General features: G+C 43.8%; 1 protein-coding gene across 2 annotated transcripts in view; it reads left to right on the plus strand.

The window, feature by feature from the left end:
- The window catches only part of LOC113813741 (uncharacterized), a 453,816-nt gene that overhangs the window by 101,614 nt on the left and 337,202 nt on the right, over nucleotides 1-15,000 (plus strand). The gene's annotated exons all lie outside the window — the stretch shown is intronic.

Below are 15,000 nucleotides of genomic sequence, written 5' to 3' on the forward strand. Positions count from 1 at the left end.
AGGTGAAGGATTGGGAGAGAGGGATGAAATAGAGAAGGAGGAGGGGCGGACGGGAAGGAGGGAGGAGGAGGAGAAAGAAAAGAAGAAGAAGGAAGAGGAAGGAGGAGGAGGAGATGGAAAAGAGATAGAAGATGATGAAAGAGGATGAGGAAGAGAAAAGAGGAATTGGATGAATAAGAGAAGGAAGAAATCAGTAGAGGGAGAAGAAATGATAAATAGAGAATACGATGAGTAAATGGAAATGGAAAATACAAAGCAAATATTCCAAAAGAAGACAATAGTAAATAAGGAATACAGATAAGAGAAAGAGAACAATATAGAAAATACAACCGAAACATATCTATCACTTGATCAAATCCAGCACTAATAACGGATTACAACCTGTTCATCATGTCCAAGCAAACCGCCAGCAGAGACACCCTACAACATCCCATAAAGCCCCCCCCCCCCACCGCTTGTCAGTCGTGAAGCAACCCTTATCGCTCACGGTCATTTCTTTATCGACTCGCAATCATTATCTGCCACCGCGCGCAAATCATCTACCAGCCATCGCCTATGAGCCACGTCCCACAATGCGCCATCTATCAGCCATCGCCTGTCAGGATCGTCGCATCAGCTGTTACCTGGTCAAGCCTTTTTGTGATAGATTCCGCCTTGCCTCGTGACGTCAGACGAACATCCGTGGTCAGCGATACGCGATGGTGTCTCGACGGCGCTGAGCTCGATTTGATATTTTTCATTGCTACTCTGGAAAATGTTGATATTCCTATTGTGTGTGTGTGTGTGTGTGCGTGCGTGTGTGTGTATGTATGTATGGATGGATGGATGGATATATATATGTGTGTGTCAATGTGTATTATTATTATCATTATTATTATTATCATTATCAGTATTGTTATTAATATTATTATCATTATTGTTAATATCACGGTAATAAGGAAGTTGTTCCGTCTTTTTATATCGCATTGTACTACGAACTATAGATTACGGATTCTGAATTCATCCCCCTGCGGCTCACATATAGCACGTGACGTCATCGCACCGTGTCCTTCCCAGCGCTGTCTTCGCTTCTCATTTTTATTTTTCGCCCTATAATTTTCCTCACACGTGCCCTGACCTTGCTATGCCCTTGCCCTTGCGCACCACATATTTCCTTTATTTTACGGATCTTCATTCCTGAAAATAAAGAGCGGATACAAGCATGTCTAATTTTCAGTATTTTGTGTGTGTGTGTGTGCGTGCGTTGGTATACGTAGGTACGTATACGCACAGATGAAACAGAAGTAAAACCTCTGGAATATATTTATTTAAGGATCATTTATTTCTAGCATACTGATTGAATCATTGTGCAGCAAAAGACAGAGTGACAACAGAAAACTTCAACTGAAATTTACTGTGGTGTCGTAATTTCATGGCGGTATTAAGCATTGCAATTAATACTACTTCATGAGATATACTTTGGGGTTTTATAAATTTATGGAAGATTTGATGATAATATTTAGGAGACAGTCGTGACTATCAGTGTATGTCTGCGTGTCTCTGTGTATGTATATGTATATATAGTATATATAAATGTATATATATATATATATATATATATATATATATATATATACATATATTTATATATATATATTTATATATATATATGTGTTATATATATATATATATATATATATATATATATATATATATATATATATATATATATATATATTATACATATGTGTGTGTGTGTGTATGAATGTATATTAATGAACACACACACACACACACACACACACACACACACACACACACACACACACACACACACACACACACACACACACACACACTCTCTCTCTCTCTCTCTCTCTCTCTCTCTCTCTCTCTCTCTCTCTCTCTCTCTCTCTCTCTCTCTCTCTCTCTCTCTCTCTCTCTCTCTCTCTCTCTAACGGATACAGGTATATTCAAATACTTGTATGTAGAGCTGTATATATTCATATATAAATGTATGCACATATGTGCGTACATGTATAGATTTTTTTTATGGAAACATTCAAGGTTCGCGTTGGGAAGATGAAAACATAATTAGCTCCTGTCGGAATTACCAGAAGTTGAACTTAGTGAGTTCATAATGCATGTTTGTGTTTGTACTTGTGCAAGTGTGTGTGTGTGTGTGTCTGTTTGTGTATATGTATGTGTTCATGTGTGTACCTGCGTATAAAATTGATATGTAACACGTGATACAAATGCAAACTGATACCGTTATTTATTAATATAACGTCATCAGTTGCTGTATCAGTAGATGTTATCAGATTATGTATATTATTTCAAATTCTCTCAGTATTAGATGCTTACTGATAATCACTGACATACTGGTAACGTTTCTTGAATATTGAATACTCGTTAATACTCACTCATTATATATGCTGAGTGGAATTCATGGCTATCTGATAATTTCTGATAACCAATCATATGTTTGAGGTCTCTTTATAACCCCCACGAAACAATGGATATATTCCATTCATTATTTTGAATACGCTCATTTTATAAGGAAACATAACCATGAGAAATGAGCATTTTTTAGTGTTCATATATGAGGTCGTAGTGAGAACAAGGCCGCTATATCTCTAACGTGTACTGTTCCACGGGGCTGAATCGTAATTTCTGCGGATCATCCTTGGAAATTAGCATATTCCAGCAACAAAAAGCCTTAAGTACTGTTGTGAATATTAAGCAGTGCTTTGATCTCTCTTATTTTCAATTTCTCTCTGTCTCTCTTTTCTTCTGTTTTTTTTTTAATCTTACTTTCTTTACATCTCTGCGCGTTTCACAATATCTATCTATTTCTGTTGGTATCTCTCTTTTTGTTTTCCTTTCTTCACCCTACTATACTAATATCCTTTCTTTTCTCCTATGTTCCCTTCTTTCCGTTCCTCTTTCAATCTTCTTACACTCCCTACGCTTCCTTCCTTTCCTATGAATCTTTTCTCTTTGCCCTCCTCTCCTCCCTTTGATTTCCACCTTCCCGTTCTTCCTTCCTCCTCCCCATTCTTACGTCCTTGCGCCTTTTCTTGCTCCCTGCCTCCCTTCCTCCCTTCCTCCCTCCTTTTCTCTCTCCTTCCTTTCCTGCCTCCCTTTCTCTCTCCTTCCTTCCCTCCCTCCCTTCCTCCTTCCTTTCTTCCCTCCCTCCCTCCCTCCCTCTCTTCTCCCTCCCTTCCCTCCTTCCTTCCCTTCCTCCCTTCCTCACCCTCTCCCTCCCTTCCCTCTCCTTCCCGACCCAATCGAGGAGGCGGCGACGGAGACACCCATACAACCCCGCATGCAAATTTATGCTGATGGCCGATTATTTACGGTATCTGTTATTGCCGGTTGCGCACTGTTAAGCGGCGGGTTGTGTGGAGGATGATCTCCCACGCGCTTTATGGGGAGAGCGAGGCGCTGGCGTGTTGAAGGGATGCTCAGCTACTTCACTGCGAGGAAGGGAAATATCCGATGGACTTTATGGGAGTGGATCGCGGATGTATTTAAGTATGTGTGGAGGCGAAAACGAGCGCATGCACGCGCGCGCGCACACGCGCACACACACACACACACACACACACACACACACACACACACACACACACACACACACACACACACACACACACACACACACACACACACACACACACACACACACAAACACACAAACACACAAACACACACAAACACACACACACACACACAAACACACACACACACACACACACACACACACACACACACACAAATGACTGCATATAAATAAAAACGCCTACACACAGCAAACCATTTCATCCGAATGCTATAAAAGGAAATATAAAATAGATTAAAAAGGAGTTTACATGGGTATCCGCATATGCCATTGCATGCTGCAGATAAATTGAAAGAGAGAGAGAGAGAGAGAGAGAGAGAGAGAGAGAGAGAGAGAGAGAGAGAGAGAGAGAGAGAGAGAGAGAGAGAGAGAGAGAGAGAGAGAGAGAGAAAGTCCGTATTCCTGCGCCTTGTCCAGACGCCCCCTCCCTCTCCCCAAGGAAGCCACAGTGGGAAGCTGTTTATCATATTTCCCAAAGTGTCGGCCCTCTTTTCGACAGGAGAACACCACGTGACTAGAGCATAACCCTTTCACCTTCCCCGCCTTTTCTTTCTCCTCACCTCCCTTTGACGTTCTCCTTCCCCCTCCTTTCTATTCCCTTCCCTCCCCTTTCCATTCCTCTTCCCTCCTCTTCCCCTGCCTCCTTTCTCTTCCTTTTCCCTCCCTTTCTATCCTTCTTTCCTCCCCTTCCCCTTCTTTTCCATTTATTTTCCCTCCCCTTCCCTTTCATTTTCATTCCTTTTCCCTTCCTCTTCCTTTCCATTCCTTCCCCCTCCCTTTCCACTTCTCCTTTGTTCCCATTCCTTTCTCCTTCCTTTACATTTCTTTACTTCTACTTCCCTCCTCTCCGTTCCCTCTTTCCCATATTTCTTTCTCTTTCCATCTTCCCTTCCATTCCCTTTTTTTTTCTTCATTCCCTTTTGCTTCCCCGTTCCATCCCTCTCGTTCATTCCTTTACCTTCTCCCCTTCCTTTCCTTCTCCTTCTCTTCCCCTCACTTCCCATCCTTTTCTGCCTTTCCTCTTCCCTTCTCTTCCCCCTCCCTTCGATTTCCTACCCTTGTTCTCCTTCCCCTTCCCTTTTCCTTCCCCTTCCTTCCCTTCCCCTCCCCTTTTCACCCCTCCCCTCTCTTCCACTCCCTTCCAATCCTTTTAGCTTCCCCTTCCTTTTTCTCGTAATTAGATTTTGTTTTATCTTCGTGGCATTCGGCGTGAACCTCACACGGGAATCTCTATTTTATTCCTTTTTTTAAAGAGATCGTCATGATACTATTTCTCCTCCGGGCTTTTCGGTTCCGTGAAGACACTTTTCGCAAAACAGTGTGACGGAAAGGTAAAGAAATGCGACACTCGAGCGAACAGGCGTGGTTTCCTCTTTCGGTTTGGCTTTGTTAATATTATACAGTGTTTTTGAAGGTGGTTTTGGGGGAGGGGAAGACTTTTCAATTTAGGGGGGGGACTGTCATAGTTTGAAATTGGATTTTAGGAGCTAAAATATTCTATTGTGTAAAAAAAAAAAAAAAAAAAAAATAGAAATGAAACGAGAACATGAACTTATAGTTAGAATGTATCTCATTCCAGCCAAAAAAGCAGGAATTAATTTCAATCATTATATCTTATTTTGAAGTGCCCGAACGTATCGCATGCTATTTTTAGAATTGCACTTATTACAGTTAATTTAATACACGTGCAAGATCATAATTCTTATAAAAGTTGACAGCAAACAGGAAACACATGTAGTCTGCAACGTGCAATGAAAAGCACCCCCTCCCCCAAAAGAAAAAAAAACAGCCCATTAAAACCAACGCATTGCAGAACGTAATGGCATAAAGATAATGAGACGTGCGTTGCTGCTCTCACGTCCTCGGTGAAACATATCCTCGTATTTATCCCGCATGTTCCCACCCATTTCGAAACGGCTTCATATCCTCATCCTGGTTGGGGCGCGCCTTTGATATAGCGCTGCCTTGGGGGGTTCTTATAGACGTGGATATAGAGGTATGTGCGTGGATGTTACTTGCACGTATATGCCTGGCGCTGAGTCTCGTACTGTATACATATGCTGAACACCTGTGTACATACACTCTCGTAAAGGCACGCAAACACATGCACATGGACATGCGCCCACATACATCTGCACACACACTCGCACACGGACACACACGCACACACACGCACTCACACAAACACAAACACAAACACAAGCACATACACGCACGCACGCACGCACCTCCACACACACACACACACACACGCACATACGCACACGCACGCACACACACACACACACACACACACACACACACACACACACACACACACACACACACACACACACACGCACACGCACACGCACACGCACACACACACACACACACACACACGCGCGCGCGCGCGCGCGCGCACAAGCACGCATGCACGTTAAGATTTATGTAAACATATACACTCCCCAAGCTTTATATTTCAGACGCATATGATAATATATGATAGCTCTGGTTGCAACCTTGTCCTATAAATTTGCAACATTAAAGTTGCCAACCAGCTTTGCAACCAATCGTGTCTTCCACGCCCCCATGACGCGGGAGGCGCCCATGATGCCCGTGAAATATGTTATTGGAAAGCCAACGTCATTTTGTATGTGGTTCATTAAATTGATTGGCGCCGATTAAAAGTTTCTCTTTGGAATTGCAATCGATCGCTCGATGACCATAGAGCAGACCGCGAGACACTTCCCGCTCTCTTAAGAGGTCGATTGCAGGACACGCCCCCTCCAACTCTCTCACGAGGTCGATCTCTAATGACGGCTGAGGTTGTTACGCCGATTTCTCCTCATATACACATCGGGGGATTATTGCTCTGCAACGTTGTCATCGTACATGGCTCTTGCACCGACGCCCGAGCACCTATGGAGCGATCGGCGGACCGGTTGTTACAATTTCTTTATCAGGGTGTTCATTAATGTCGGTTGGAGGTCATTAGTGAAGTGAATTACGCGACTAATGGACGAAGCCAATAGCCTACTTCCCTGGTAATTACTGCGATCATGCAAGAGCTGTGGTGTATGATTTCACTGGAAAATGAAATATTATTATTCTTTTTTATTTTCTTCTTTTGCAGGTGAGTGCCCGAGTGAAGATGACTGGTCAGGAGAGGTCGAGGGAGGTCGAGTGAGTACAGTTTAAAAAATAGGATTTCATTTTTTTCCTTGCTTCTTCATCCCTTCTGATTTATTATCTCTGTGATTATTCTCTTTCATAATCCCTATCTCCTTTTACTTATCTCCCACCTCTTATATCAGCTTCACTGCCCCCTCCCTGTGAATGCACACCCCACTTCACCATTTTCTTCCTTACCGCCCCCCCCCCCCAGTCTTGCAAAACACTTCACCATCACTATGAAAGTATTCCGCTTTATCGAATTCACACTATCCTCCTCTTTACCCCGTCTTGAAAACGCCCAATATCGGCTCACCATCACCGCTAACCCGCGATCACCATACCATCATACCACCATCCTCCGCCTCAACCCAGCGCGTCGCCAAGATAAGCGTCATCCCGCGGGCTCCCTACTCGCTTTTTCTGTCGTCGTAAGTGACTTCTCCCCCTGTCGTTGTCACGGGTTGGCGTCGCTATCGATGGCAGAAAACACGCCACCGTGACCGCTTGTGGTCGCCATCGCGAAACCGATCTTTCTCGTCCATTTCACGTCTTGGTTTTTATTTCTGTAGGATGAAAATACAGGTTCTCTCCTACAGACATATATATATATATATGTATGTATATATATATATATATATATATATATGTATGTATGTATGTATGTATGTATATATATATGTATGTATGTATGTATGTATGTATGTGTACACACGCGCACGCACACGCACACGCACACGCACACGCACACGCACACGCACACGCACATGCGCGCACGCGCACACACACACACACACACACACACACACACACACACACACACACACACACACACACACACACACACACACACACACATATATATATATATATATGTGTGTGTGTGTGTGTGTGTGTGTTGTGTGTATATATATATATATATATATATATATATATATATATATATATATATATATATATATATATATATGTATATATATATATATATATGTATGTATGTATGTATGTATGTATGTATGTATGTATGTATGTATGTATATATATATATATTTATATTTATATTATATGTATATATGTATATATACACATATATGGCTATATTTACCTATCTACCTATCTATCCACCTATCTTTATCTTTACTTTTATCTATTTCAATGTGTGTGTGTGACGCTTTGAAGGAAGAGAGGGAGAAGGAGGAAGGAAGGAAGGGAGAATGAGAGAGAGAGAGAGAGTAATTGTAGTGCTTCTTTTCGATGAATACCATAGTTGTAGGATGGAAGCGTTTATGTCTTTCTGCAATCACTCCCCTAATGAGTTTTGCAAATGAGGTATTAGAAATGGGTTCGGCGAGAGGAAATGGGGTATTTCGTAAGTGAGGGTTGAGGTAGAGCCAGAATTTTTGAGAGAGAGAGAGAGAGAGAGAGAGAGAGAGAGAGAGAGAGAGAGAGAGAGAGAGAGAGAGAGAGAGAGAGAGAGAGAGAGAGAGAGAGAGAGAGATTGAGAGATTATGTGGGTAGTAGCCAAAGAAGATTGGACTTGACAGATCTGCAATTAAACTGCTATTAAATTCCTCTGAAAAATGTGTCGAACGGTCCTGGATCTGATCATTATTGCCATCACCCCCTTACTAATCCCTAGGAAAATTACATGTCAGCATGAGTCTGTGTTCAGCAGCAGGAGCAGAGACAAGCAGGAAAGAAAGGAGTAAAGTCAAGCAGCAAAAGCACAGTAGCACTATACTAACGTCATTAGCACAGTGCTACCGGCAGCCGGCCAGTCACATCTATAAACGACGCAATACAAGAGGGTAACGGTTCCTCTGCCGCAAGCCTCACACAACGAAAATATTCCGGACAGGACGACATAATTGGTTGCGTTGAACAAGAACACGCATCAGTGACTGCCTCTTTGTACAACGCTTAAGAGAACAAATCGTCATCTCACACGACACAGCATCCGAGAGGAGAGCGCCGGAGCCGTTCAGGTGAACTTGTTACAGGAGATTGGAGCCTTCGTTTGAACTTGTTTCAGAATCGAAGAGGGGTTGTTCGTGTGTTATTATACGTGTGGAACTGTTGTAGGAAAGCACTGGAGCTGCTCATGTGAACTTGCGGGAGAGGAGAACGTGAACTTGTTGCAAGAGAAGAGGAGGCAGAGGAGCTGTTCACATGATCTCATCGCAAGAGAACGGAACAGTTTTTCTTCTTCTTCATCTTCTTGCATAGTTGCATTGTTGCCAGAGCGGAGGGGAGTTGAATGCTTTACCTGAGCTTGGAGGACCTTTTCGCGTGAGGATGGTCGCTGGAACACTTCCATCGATCCTCCACTGGGTTTTCAGGACCTCCTTGTGAGGTCGAGAGGGTTCGAACAAGGTCATCGGCCATCATCGACCGCGCGGTCTCACTATACCAGCACCGCTGAGGGTTCTTCAATCATTTTCTCTTCATCTGCATAATCTTGATAGGATCGGCGCGCAACGTTGTCGAACAGATGTCGGGAAATTGAAGCAGTGTCTTTAACAACTGCAATTGCAAGCCGCTCATGACTTTCTATAAAATCATATCGCCGGGAAAGTAAGTGACTGACTAAGCAACAATTTCCCTCCAGCCGAGAAGTACTAGATCAATAGCGGCGCTAACTGTCCACCCATTAGTAACCCCATTAGTTACCCCATTAGTCTAGGGTGTTATGACACCAGATGTAGTATTACACGATGACAAATCTCCATTAGATGTAACGGGAATGGTTTTCTTGGAAGTAAAAGCCCATTGAAATTGCAGCCTCATTCGGTACTCTGCAACCCGGAGACCACGCCCCTCGATGCTAATGGTGTGAAGTTTAATTAAACGTCATATATATATAAATATATATATATATATATATATATATATATATATATATATATATATATATATATATATAAATATATATATATATATATATATATATATATATATATATATATATATATATATATTATATGTGTGTGTATGAAAAACGAGATAAAGAGAGAGATTAAGCGATTTTTCCACTTGTTCCATTTCTCTCAATTGCTTATTTTTATCGTTGCAAATCGCAGTGGATCCAGACTTTAATTCCGATCGCAAAAGCCCAGGCAATTACGGTTACAGTGTGCCCGCCTTCGTTGCACCGACTCTTAATGGCCGTGCGTTCGACGTCGGAACGCGCCGCAAATTACGCACCGTCGGTGTCGCAAGTCGGGAGATCTCCGCAACCCAGATAACTCCGATTTGTCGATTCGCTTTTTAATCGGGATCAGGCGGGGTCAGTGGCGTGATTAATGACCCCGAAATGCACCGGGCGTGATAGTGCATCTATGTGTACACCGCCAGTACCGGCACGGAGGGTACGGCGCTGCTGAACCAATTGGGTCGAATGTCGTTACTGGTGCCCTGGTTCTCACCTTGCTTCTGGGGCGTCGCTTCGTCTCGGCCGTCATCGTTTCGTGGGAGAGATTGGGATGCGCTTCGGAGATTGAGATGTATGTACTTTGGAAATTAAAGTGAACGGTGTACTTCGGAGAACAGAGTGGAACTTAGAAGATTAAGATGTATTATGTAGTTTATAGAGCAAAATAAGATAAGATGGTATGGATGATATACTTAAAAAATATATACTTTGAGGATTAGAATTTATTATGTACCTTGAAAATTAAGACGTAGAGCGTATTTGTAAATCAATTTGTGCTTCGGCGAGTCTCAGATTCGCGGATTCAGAGCAGAAGCTATCTCATTCCATTTTCTATCCATTGCATTTCATATCCCGGTTGATAGTATGATATATTGATATGTCTGTCTATCTGTGAGTCAGTCACTGTTATTTTCCATTCACGGCGTAGGATAAAAACCCATATAATAATTCATAATCGTAATGTTCATACGTAAGACGCATTGCCGAGTTACAATGTCCCGTGAAGCTGTAAAAGGATGCAAGGGGCGTGACTTGTGATGTATGCAACCCAAAAGCTGTGAAGCTAGACGGCTGAAATTCAGCATTTTGTAAGACGAGGACCTGTTAGGTTTGCTGGCGACGAGCTCGTCCAAGTGCCGCGGAGGGAGACGGACGATCGTGACAGTGATACAAAAAAAATTCGCTGCTGCAGAAATGACGCCGCGCCGAACCTGCTTCCCTCCTGCTGCCCTGCCTCGTCGTGACCCTTGACCTACATATTGTGTGTGACCTGCACCCTCCCGCAAACCGCACCTACCGCACCTGTCTTCTGCAGTCACAATAGTCCAGGGAATTCCGCGGGTACTTTCCGCCACTTTCTTGGGCATTTGTTCCCTACGTCATCCCTGGACCGGACACCTGTCTCTTGTTTCATGCTTGTTCCCAGATGACACCTGTTTTCTGTGTTACAATTGCCAGTAGTGGCAACTGCTACCTGAAACATGCTCCCTTCACCATACCTGCACAGTCCTGGCTTGGTTATAACGCATGTCATTACAGGACGCTTGTCTCTGACATCACAAACGCATCACTGTCCCGTCCACGCTTACTCCTACATGTTTCGTGTGCCACACCTGTCAGCAGATGACACGTGACTCCTACTCTCCGCATTTTAACGCGTCATACCCAAACAACCGTGATCGTGTCTCCCACACTTTCCTCTCGAACCCAAAATAGCGTCCCGGAGGAGGTGTGAGAAAGGTGCCGAGAGTCACGTGTCACCGTCATTAAGAAGACAGCTGAAGAAAAAATGATCCCAAACTATTAAGAAAAAGAAAGATCTTTTTCACCCTTTGTTTGGAAATCACTTCTCGCGTGGCGCAAGGATTTTTTTTTCTTTTCTTTCATTTTCTCTTTTCTTTTTTCACTTGCCGTTCATTTGACCTGTTTTTGAAGGGGAAGAATAGAAGATTGATTTTTTTTTATAGGAGCCAGGACGTGTGGCCAGGTAGACGATAATGATGTTTCTTGTTTGGGGTTTTGGATTAGGGTTTTGCATACTACACTTTGCAAGTTTAGCACTCGTAGATCGCCATCTTCAGTCTGAATTTATTCCATTGCGAGCTTCGAAAAGGGTTAAAGGTTACTTGCTTTTCATTTTAATTGTTTGCCGCACTATTGCTGACGTGGACAGGGCGCTCTGCATCGCCTTTATTGCTTCACACCCGAATCGGATCCCGATCGCGTTCAAACTCTGGGAACTGGAAGAACGAACCTTTAATATGAATGAAGAACTCGTGTAACGGGACGCTCGCTTTAGGGTACTACTGCTGCTGCGTTCACATGGGATCCGCCGCTTCCACCCACCTCCACCTCCGCCTCCACTACCCACCTCTACCCGCGCACGCCTACCTCCACCTAAACCCACCCAGCTGGACCTCCCCCACCACGTTTGCTTCTGCTTCCAACCACAGCCCCACCTCTGCCTCCACCTGCACCTTTGTCTCCACCTTTACCCCTTTCTCCATCTCTGCCTCATTCAAGTTCACACATGAAACCTCTCCTTTTCTCCCCGCCCTCACACCCACTCACTGCTGATTGACACAGACATACGTTCGCCTACTTATGCCTGACAGGGAATTCTGCAGTGCTTTGTGATTTAATGTTATTGCCATTAATATGTAAACGTATTCCAGTATTCGCTCGCATCACGTACACAATGAAGAAACAATAAAGAAACACGGAAAACGGCGCTTAAAAGTAGCGGTGATTGCAGCTGATTGAAAACAATGATCGCTCGGCAAAAAAGGGCCGGTTTTAGCAAGCTTGTGACCCGGGAGGAGCGGAGAGGGAGCATCCGGTGCCCTGCGAGACGTAACAAGACGGCCGATCTAATCAGCTGTTAGTTCCCGCTACGCACAACTCAAGGGGGAGGATTGAAGCTCATCTTGTGGGTCGACCTGCTTCCCCTTCGCGCATCAACCTCTTCCTCCTTTTTCTCTCCCTCCTCGCTCACCTTCACCTTCAATTTTCTTCCTTCTGTTGATCTGTCTCCTCTTCCTCGGCCACTACCTCTTCCTCTGTCGATTCTTACGACTCCTATTGTCACTATTGTTAATACTGATCCTAATACTAAATACCTCGATTTCTCCTCTTTATCCCCTCTCTTTTTCTTCACTTTTACCTCCTCCCTTCTCTTTCTTTTCCTCCTTCCCATCACTCCTCCCTCCTACTCTTCCTTCCTCATACTCCCTCCCTCCCTATCCCTTCCCTCCATCCCATCTCTTCTCCGCTCTTTCTCCCCTTCCCCTTCTCATTCTCCTCTCCCGTCTCCTTATCTCAGCCACCCTCCTCTTTCCTCCTACTCCCCCCCCCCCTCCCAACTCCCTGCGCCGGAGTCTGAAACGGGAATATTAGCCTCAGCGCCGCATGCCAGAATAGCTCAGCAACCTTCAGCATCATGTTGTAGGAGGGGGGGGGGGAGAGAGGGGGTGATAAAAGCGGGTGAGGGGGGAGAGGGGAAGAGAGACCAGGAGCAAGAGCGAAGGCGGAAGGGGTTAACGAGTGGGTAATATTTTTATAATGCTTATGGTGATTTGGCGCAGCGGACGCTAATGGTGCTGGGAGTTGTTCGAATGATGATGCTGATTGTGGGTAAAGTATGGTTAGCATTGCAAGGACGGCATTGGAGATGGTGCTGGTGAATGAGGGTCGTTGCGGCAGGTGTATGGTGACCGTAGCTGTTGTAGTGGACACCCGATACCTGTGCATCTGGTCTTGCGCCATTGTAGGGTCGAGCTGCTGCCCACTCATACATAATGCTAAAAAGCCATCAGTATAGGATTTATTTGGGTTAACTGCATATTGCATCGTGTTGCGTATTAATCCTCTTATTATTTGTCTAGATTGTAAAGATAAGCACTTCTACTTGGGTGTGCTCACAATCGTGTATATATATATATATATATATATATATATATATATATATATATATAATATATATATATATATATATATATATACATATATATATATATATATATATATATATATATATATATATATATATTATACACACACACACACACACACACACATATATATATATATATATATATATATATATATATATATATATATATATATATATATATATATATATATATAATGTATATGTGTGTATGTGTTTGTATTTATATGTGTGTGTGTGTGTTTCTGTGTATGTGTGTGTGAGTGTGTTTGTTTGTTTGTTTGTTTGTACCTGCATGGCTATGTTTATGGGGATCTATAGACTTCGTTGATACTTGAACATGCACCGACATGTTTCGACGAGGCTAATGATCCATAAAGTCCTACATCACCGAAGGAGAATCTCTTCCATCCATTCGGACTCATCCCGGATTCTCTCCGGATACACCAGTCGTGTCCTTCTGCCATGCGCATGACGGGTGCACGGAGTAGATGTAATAGACTACCTCGAGACTGCCATCTGCCTAAGTGCTATATCGTTAAAACTGCCATTACTAACAGTTTTTTCTCTTCTCCAGCTTGACCAGGCTAATGAATGATGCATGATGCTTTGGATTCCTTCGACTGGCATGCACTCGTTCTGTCATGAATGCACTCGTGGCGAATTCGGAAATCAGATTCTTCTGCGGGCGGTCTTTCTTAGGGCGAGGGAGGGAGGTCTTGGCGTGTGAGGGTGAGGGCGGTAGAGGGAGCTGTAAGGGAGGTCTTGGGGTGAGGGCGTCAGGGAGGTGATTGAGGTTGCAAATAAGGGCAGTGAGGGAGGGATATGAGGAGGGGAAGGCTAAGAGAGGACGTACGGGTGAGGGCGGTAGAGCGATCAGGGAGCCATATAGTGTGAGGGCGACGCGCGAGGTAAGTAAGGGTGAAGGCGGGCGAGGGAGTGAGGGAGTGTGTGGAGGAGGCCTGAGCGTGAGGGCGGCAGCGGGATGAGGGAGGCTGCAGTGTGAGGACGGCTGCATTGGTCAGCGGGCCAGGCGGAGAGCCCCGGGCATGACACCACCGGTTAACACCACATCAGCGCGACATAAAAAAAGAAGAAAAAAGGAAACAGAGAGAGAGAGAGAGAGAGAGAGAGAGAGAGAGAGAGAGAGAGAGAGAGAGAGAGAGAGAGAGAGAGAGAGAGAGAGAGAGAGAGAGAGAGAAAATAAAGTTTTGAGAAAAAGCGGTTATTTGTGATGGAATATCCATGTCAATATTCGTTTAAAGTCACACATTTATGTATGCTGTTGCACATGTTAATATCAAATAGGAAATATTTGTATAGTCCACATGTCATGTTATCGTTTGTACTGATGAGGAGTCT

The sequence above is a fragment of the Penaeus vannamei genome, chromosome 16, assembly GCF_042767895.1.
Source record: "Penaeus vannamei isolate JL-2024 chromosome 16, ASM4276789v1, whole genome shotgun sequence".
Classification (NCBI taxonomy): Eukaryota; Metazoa; Arthropoda; class Malacostraca; order Decapoda; family Penaeidae; genus Penaeus; species Penaeus vannamei.